This window comes from Primulina eburnea, chromosome 5 (assembly GCF_022965805.1).
Source record: "Primulina eburnea isolate SZY01 chromosome 5, ASM2296580v1, whole genome shotgun sequence".
NCBI classification, from domain to species: Eukaryota; Viridiplantae; Streptophyta; class Magnoliopsida; order Lamiales; family Gesneriaceae; genus Primulina; species Primulina eburnea.
Window position 1 is genome coordinate 15,691,404 of NC_133105.1, and position 7,540 is coordinate 15,698,943.

Consider the following 7,540-nt stretch of genomic DNA (forward strand, 5'->3'; position numbering starts at 1 on the left):
GTTTTGACCACCCCATGAGAAGTTTGGGTGTTGCCTCCACCCCAGATTGTATTTGTTCGAATAAGGGTCATTCCTTGGGCGGTTTTGGACCCCTACTTGATTTATTGGTGCCCCTTCTTGCACATAAAATGGATTGTCATCTTGATAGTCCTTCACATAGTGTTCCCCTTCACACTTTTCACAAAATATCTCTTGAAGACGCATAGTCGTGCCACCCACATTCAAGCTGTCTAGTTTCCTGTTCAAAACATCAAGTTGTGCAGTAATAGCGGAAAGGTCAGTTACCTGGTGAACTCCTGCACTTTTCCGCCGGTTGTTCCTTTCAGATTGATGATGATAACTGCTCGCAGCCATTTACTCCAACAACTCATATCCTTCTTCCGCAGTTTTTCTCAATAAGTTCCCACACACAGCAGCATCTATCATAGTGCGGTTAGGAGTAAGCAAACCATAATAAAATGTTTGAACGACTAACCCAAGTGGTAATTCGTGATGTGGGCATCTTCGTAGTAGATCCTTGAAGCGTTCCCATGCCTCATATAAAGACTCCTGATCGAATTGAGCAAATGTGGTAATGTCTGCCTGCAGCTTCATGGTCTTTGATGGAGGAAAGTATTTAATGAGAAATGCTTTCGCCCTATCTTCCCATGTAGTGATCGAACCTACAGGCAAACAATTTAACCATGCTTTAGCTTTATCACGTAAAGAGAAAGGAAACAACCGCAATCTAACAGCATCATCAGAAACTCCATTGAATTTAAAAGTATCGCAAATTTCAAGAAAATCCGCGATGTGTGTGTTTGGGTCATCTACTGCAGTTCCTCCAAATTGGACTGTGTTCTGAATCATCTGGATTATAGCTGGCTTGATTTCAAAGTGATTTGCCCGCACGATAGGCCTCACAATGCTAGGGCGTGCACCCTCCAAAGAAGGCTTGGCATACTCTAGCATCGGTATGCGGCGTGGCATCTCAACTTGTCTATTTTCACGCTGTTCCTCCTCACGTTCTTGCTCGTGTCTCTCCAACAGTTCTTTAAGTCTCTGTTTCTTCTCCTGCGGAAAGTTCTTTCAATTTCAGGATCGAATTCGAGCTCCATGTCAAGTGACTTTGGCATGCACTAGACAAGATATCTGGAATAAAATATGGAGTGTTAGCTCAAGAAAAATAAAAGAATGCTAAAGAAAATAACTAAAAATAAAATTGTAGATTAACAATCCCCGGCAACGGAGCCAAAAACTTGATCGAACAAAACTTGCACGGTAAAATCCCCAATAAAAATATGGTTTTGTAAGCTCGAAAATTAATCGCAAGTGCACGATGTCAAGTAATAATATAGTGTACAAGAGTACGAGTATCGTTCCGCTGAAGACTGTGTTTAACAATTATTATTTTCAGTTATGAAATCTTTAGCACGAAATTTGAGTGGTTTGTTTTATAACTAATAACATAAAATAAAACTTGATAAATGGCTTCAAGGATTAAATGCTAAAATATAAATGCTAGACCAATTGATTTAGTTTCAATAAAAAGTGAATTTGTTGGGAATTTCGGCTCACCTACCCCTCGTTAATTAATTAATTCGCTCGATCGTGATCAATCTTCCGACAGGATTTCCTATTCTATTGAACACACTCTCTCGAGCTATACCAAACTAATTCTACTCAATGAAGTAATTAAATATATTTAATTATTTATCAAGAGTGAATCACATTTCGATCTATAAACCCCCTAGTTTTCGACCCTTAGGACTATGACTATCGGCACATATCCAATTTCATATATCTATGTAAATTGTATATCCGTGGATTATACTATTCGTTCCTATCACAAGTTATTCTCTCGAACTCACTCGTGATATAAAATTTGTTATTAAAGTTTGCTACGCTTTAACAACACGCTCAAGCAATAGTATAATCAAGAACAAATCAACAATCGAAGTATAGATTAACTAAAATCAAAGTCTGGGGTAGGATCCCCTTAAATCCCAACAAATATTAAAAAGTTAGCTGCTAGAATTCATAATTAAACTAAGCAAAAAAATGTTTAAAAGATGAAAACTAAATTAGAAATACTAGATTTGTCGAAAAATGCGAAGAACGGTGCCCGGAAATCCTCGAATCTTCAATCCAAGCGCAAAAATCTCTCCAAAGCTCCGAGCCGTCTCTTCAATGAAGTCTCCATCTTCCCCCAATTCGTGCCTCTTCCCTTTCCATATTTTCCCTTTTCCAAAATAAGGTAAAAGATCGGACAAGAAATCTTGCCAAAATTAGTTGGCGCTCGGGCGGTAAAGAATTTCCGCTCGAGCGCCACACTCTCTGTAAAACACTTGGGGTATGCGGCTTCTCGTGCTCGGGCGGTAGGGAATTACCGCTCGAGCGCCAATTCTTCTGTAACTTTTCTCTTCTCGGCTCATGGGTCGCGCTCGAGCGGTAGAAAACAACCGCTCGAGCGCCGACCTCTCTGGAATTCTCCTTGGCCTTTAACCTCTCGCGCTCGAGCGGTACAATATCACCGCCCAAGCGCCAACTCTTCTGCACCTTATTTCCTTGACTTGGCACTTGGCTCCGATTTTTGTTTTTCCGGTCATTTTTCCTGCAATTTCGTCATATCCAAGTGAGACACGATCACATGCAAATTTTTACTCTAAAATGAACAGAATGTAAACGAAATGTACGCATGCACAATGCAAACACACACAAATTAATGCAATAAAATACGTAAAAATCACACATATCACATATACCAGAACAGGGTAGTACGTCGAATGATCAGATGGATGTAACAGCGGCACCTATGGAAACATTGTTGAAAAGATTTAGTCATTCAAACCGCCGACTTTGAGAGGCACTGAGAACTCTATTGACTGCGAGAGCTGGCTTGATGACGTGAAGATGTTGTTTGATTCACTTAACTATACAGATGAGTGTAGGGTCAAACTGATTGGGCACCAGTTACACGAGGTCGCAAAGAGTTGGTGACTCACAACCAAGAAAGCCTTAGAACATCGTGGTACGGTGATTACGTGGAAGATCTTCAAAGCTGAATTTATCAAAGATTTTTCCCAGTATCATACCGAAAGGACAAGGGTGAAGATTTTTCTAACTTGAAACAGGGTTAGCTGAACATTGAAGAATATGTGGCTAAATTCTCTACCTTGCTGCATTTTGCTCCACACGTTGCTGAGAATGATGAAGTTGTTCCTGATCAGTTCATTAATGGAATGAATCTTGAGATTTTTACACTGGTAAATACGGGGCGACCCCATAATTTTGCTGATGCCTTGAACAGAGTAAAGGGAACTGAAGCAAGCTTGATCAAACAGCGAGGAATGTTGTATGTTGCTCAACCACAGAAACAGCAACAACTTCCAGCTCAATTCACGCAGCCCCCTCCTAGATTTGATAGTGGCGGTAGTAGCAACGGAAAGAAAGATAATCTGAAAGCCAGAGGAAAACCGTTTAAGAAATCTGGAAGTAGTTCATCTAGTTCCAGTGGCTCACGACAGACTGGTTCTAGCCAGAGTTATACAAGGGTTTATTGTAGAACCTGTGGAGGAATACATCCCACAGAGCAATGCCAATATGTGTTTGGTAGTTGCAACACCTGCCGACAGCCAGGACACTTTGCTAAAGTCTGTCCATAGCGAGGTTCCCAACGAACCCAGGGAGCAGAATCATCTGGATCTGTGGCTCAGACTGGTAGATGATCATCTAATGTTCACTCTTTCAGCCATCCTCTACCTAGTCACAGCCAAGGCCAGGAGAAAGCCAGAGTGTTAGCCAACCTCCGAGACAGCAGGTGAGAGTGTTTTCATTGACCGAGGAACAAGCCTAGGACGCACCTGATGATGTAGTTGCAAGTAAATGTTCTCTTTGTGGTTAGCCTTCTTATGTATTGATAGATACTGGTTCATCCCATACATTTATCTCTAAACGATTTGCATTAATGCATGTTTTTCCTGTTGAGTCCTTATCTACTGTGGTATCTATCTTTTCACCCTTGGGGAGAGGTCTTATATCAGTGAATTATGTTAGACATTGTATGCTATAGTATGACGGACATGAGATTGAGTTAGACTGTATTGTACTTGGGTTGTCTGATTTTGACTGTATTATTGGTTCGATATGCTGACCAAGTACAGAGCTACCGTAGATTGTTTCCAAAAAATTGTAAGATTCAGACCTGAAATGGCTGAAGAGTGGAAATTTTACGGTAAGGGTTCCAGATCGCGAATTTTTTTGATATCTGCGTTATCTATGATTCGATTATTACAGAAAGGAGCAGAGGTATTCCTTGTGTGGGAACCCGGACGCTAATCATTTTCTTAATCGTGATTGGGATAAATTGGATCAAAATAATTAATCTGGGTCTAAATTTTTTTTAAAATATAGTGCGGAACATAATGAAACCAATCTAATATACATATCAGTATAAAAGTATAAATCTTGTACAACATACATTCATCTAAATCTAAGGTTCAAAAACTAATTATCAAGTGTTCAACTCTATTTACATCGAAGTCCGTAGTCTCCACTCTAATCCCGATCTCTCCTCATCTTCTTGACCCTGATCCTGTCCCACCTGTTGCCATGCACACATACAAACACGACAACAGCCGGATAACTCCGGTGAGATACATATATCCCAGTATAAATAATGTAAACATGCAGTCATATAAAAGCATATATAAAAGCATGAAACACATATCAATAACAAGTATCAAATCTGAACCACCTATATAAAAACAAACTCTGAATCACACTCTGTGACTTCTGAACTCTGACTCGACTCATCCTAATCTAGGGATCCCGATCTAAATAAGAACGCAACGTTCTCCCATCTACTTTACCCCAGCTAGATGGTGGTACGTTCTTAGTCCCAGACTTTGGCGGTATATTTTGAAGATCTGAAATAGGAGGCGGTCTTCTCCTCAGTCTATCGATATATATCCAAAAGTCCAGTGACTTGGCGGTTCTGCCATGACGGTTCTGTCAAAGACTAGGCGGTTCTGCCCAACTCTAACTCATGCTTTGCTATAATCAATAGAGTAAGCATATCAATATCAAACATTGCAAATATAAAATGCAATAATCATTCAGTATGTGATTTTGGGAAACTCAAGTCAATCTAACTCGAGTTGTGCAATCCCAAATCAACATTTATTTATACCTTTCTTTCAGTCTATCTGAATCTGTCGAAGTCTCGAACTCAAAGCCTGTCAATACTCAATCTGGCAATGACAATATCGAAGGTATCGTATCAATATACAACTCAGATCAAGACTGGATATAATCAGAACTAAATCAAATTCTGTTTCAACGGCTTAACTGCACAATCTTAATATACCCAGCAATACACATCAACAACTATCAATTTCCTCAACTCATAATCAATAATAATTCAAATATGATATCACATCTCAATCAAATCCATTCTGAAAATCATAACAATTCTATAAGGTATCCGTTCTTCAATCCGGTTTCGATTATACGATGTCTAACATATCAAGAACATCATATATGAATCATATCCGATTCTGTCAATACCATAATTTCAAGACATATCAAAACTTAATAAAACTTACGTCCAGAGGTAGCCTGCGTCGATAGGAACATAGTACTGAAGTCGAATTCAAAATCAGACAGATGGATTGAAATATAAAGGCGTAGAAATTTTTCACAAATGTTCTCTGAAGCTTTTCCTCGACCTTTCTCTTTCTTTTCAAATGTTTTCTGAAGGAGTAAACTTATATATATCAAGTTGCATGTTAATGAAACGTGGCTCATTTTTCTTGAATTCCAGTCGGTGCTCGGGCGGTCGAGAATTACCGCTCGGGCGCGGCATGTTCTGCCCAAACATTCTCTTATCACGCACTGGCGCTCGGGCGGTAAAAAACTACCGCCCGGGCGCCGAACCTTCTGTCCGTAATATAATCTTATTGAACACTGGCGCTCGGGCTATCAAAAACTACCGCTCGAGCGCCAACAGTTCTGTCCAAGAATTATACTTTTAATATGCTTTGCCCAGTCTGGTCTCGGAATGGCCCAGCTATAATCACATTAGTTCCTAATCAATAATCTCAGATTAACAGAATCAAAATCTTGGGCATTACACCTTGTGTATTCAGTAGATGTACTGAAATCGAGCCCTTCATTGACAGATCGTCCAGTGGTATGTGAGTTTGCTGACATCTTCCCAGATGAGATTCCGGGATTGCCTCCAGTCCGAGAAATAGATTTCAGCATTGAATTGATACCAGGTACTGTACCTATTTCAAAAACTCCATACAGAATGGCACCGATTGAATTGAAAGAATTGAAAGACCAGTTAGAGGATTTACTGGCCAAGAGTTACATCAGACCGAGTGTTTCTCCTTGGGGTGCTCCGGTACTATTTGTCAGAAAGAAAGACGGTTCCATGAGACTGCATCGACTACCGGCAACTGAACAAGGCTACGGTAAAGAATAAATACCCTTTGCCTCGTATTGACGATTTATTTGATCAGTTGCAGGGTTCTTCTGTGTATTCCAAGATCAATATGAGATCTGGATATCATCAGTTGAGGTTTAGAGATTCTGATATCTCGAAGACAGCTTTCAGAACCAGGTATGACCATTATGAGTTTATAGTCATGCCGTTTGGTTTAACGAATGCTCCAGCTGTATTTATGGGTTTGATGAACCGTGTATTTCAGAAGTATCTTGATGATTTTGTGATTATTTTCATTGATGATATTCTGATATTTCAAATAATTTGACTGATCATGTTGAAAATCTCATAATTGTATTGAATATTCTGAGGGCTGAGAAATTGTATGCCAAATTATCGAAATGTGAATTTTGGCTGAAACAAGTCGTATTTCTTGGACATATCATATCTGGAGATGGGATCTCTGTCAATCCTAGCAAAGTTGAAGCTGTGATCAATTGGCCTAGACCGACATCAGTGCCAGAAATACGCAATTTTATGAGTTTAGTAGGTTATTATCGTCGATTTATCAGAGATTTCTCTAGTATTGCTTAGCCGATTACTCAGCTAACTCAGAAGAATGCACATTTTGTTTGGTTAGAAGCTTGTGAATCCAGTTTCTTGGAGTTGAAGAATAGATTAACCAGTGCTCCAGTGTTGACTATCCCATCAGGTACTGGTGATTTTGTTGTTTATTGTGACGCTTCTCACAGAGGATTAGGTTGTTATCTGATGCAGCGAGGACATGTTATTGCTTATGCCTCGAGACATTAAAGCCACATGAGACTCACTATCCGATTCATGATCTTGAATTGGCTGCCATCGTATTTGAATTGAAGATTTGGCGACATTATTTATCGGTGAGAAGTTTGAAATTTATTCTGATCACAAGAGTTTGAAATATCTGTTTTCACAGTCCGAACTGAATATGAGACAACGAAGATGGCTTGATATTTTGAAAGATTTTGATTGTGAAATCAAATACTACCCGGGAAAGTCAAATACAACAGCTGATACACTGAGTCGAAAGGTATGTTCTTATCCTTATAAACGATTGGTGTTTCAAATTTG

The 7,540-nt window shown here is 39.5% G+C and overlaps 1 non-coding gene across 1 annotated transcript; it reads left to right on the top strand.

The window, feature by feature from the left end:
* The first annotated feature begins 484 nt into the window (after positions 1-484).
* LOC140833202 (small nucleolar RNA R71) lies at positions 485-590 on the top strand. The gene has a single exon (XR_012118335.1). It is a non-coding gene; the product is annotated as a small nucleolar RNA R71 (small nucleolar RNA).
* Positions 591-7,540: the final 6,950 nt, after the last annotated feature.